The sequence below is a fragment of the Ostrea edulis genome, chromosome 4 (assembly GCF_947568905.1).
Source record: "Ostrea edulis chromosome 4, xbOstEdul1.1, whole genome shotgun sequence".
Classification (NCBI taxonomy): domain Eukaryota; kingdom Metazoa; phylum Mollusca; class Bivalvia; order Ostreida; family Ostreidae; genus Ostrea; species Ostrea edulis.
Window position 1 is genome coordinate 57,964,665 of NC_079167.1, and position 867 is coordinate 57,965,531.

Consider the following 867-nt stretch of genomic DNA (forward strand, 5'->3'; position numbering starts at 1 on the left):
TATCTAATTGAATATTTTTCCATGCCATTGACTGACTTTTTAGCTCACCCCAGTCATTAGCTAAAGTGAGCTTTCCTAATCAAATGGTTAGTGTTTATTGTTCTCATTTTCAACTTCATATCTAGAACCAGAAATCCAATTTGATAAAGGGAGGAATGTGAAAATAAGGGAGAGGGGGTGAAACACCTTTTTCTCAAGAACTATTCATGAGAACCACACGGATACAGTTGTCAAATTGATATGCAAGCATCCTCATGTAGTATGGAATGAAATGTTTGCATCTTATCAAAAACTAAAAATGCTCCATATGTCAAGTTAACCCTGATTACTCTTACTGGTGTGGGATCACTATTGGGGTTAAAATTTTCTTTATCGATAAGCATCCTTACATATTTTAGATTTCATTTTGTTCATAATGTGGGACCACAGGAGGGGTTTAAAGTTTTACACTAAGGTTTTGTCTCTGTGTTAGTATTGTGGTCTGTAGGCCTCCCATTAAAACTTACAAGTTATAAAAGGTAACGTGCAAGTAATTTTTTCAAAAGTTAGAGTCCTGTATTATGTGTATCAAGTCAAGTTCAAATATTGAACTATTTATAAATGTATGTATATTTATGTTCCCCAAATGAAGTTTGGGAACATATTGTTTTTATTCTGTTTCTTTTTTGTTTGGGAGTGTTCTCAGAAACTACTCAAGGGATCAATATGAAACCATATTAGGATAATACATGTAGTATATCATTTGTAGGTGCACAGAAGGAATGTTTTCTCTGAAAATGTGTGCATGTGCTTTGGATTTTTCATACACTAACTTTGTTGTAATCAGTCTAACTTATTTGTTTTTCAATGAAATTGTTTGAGATTGAT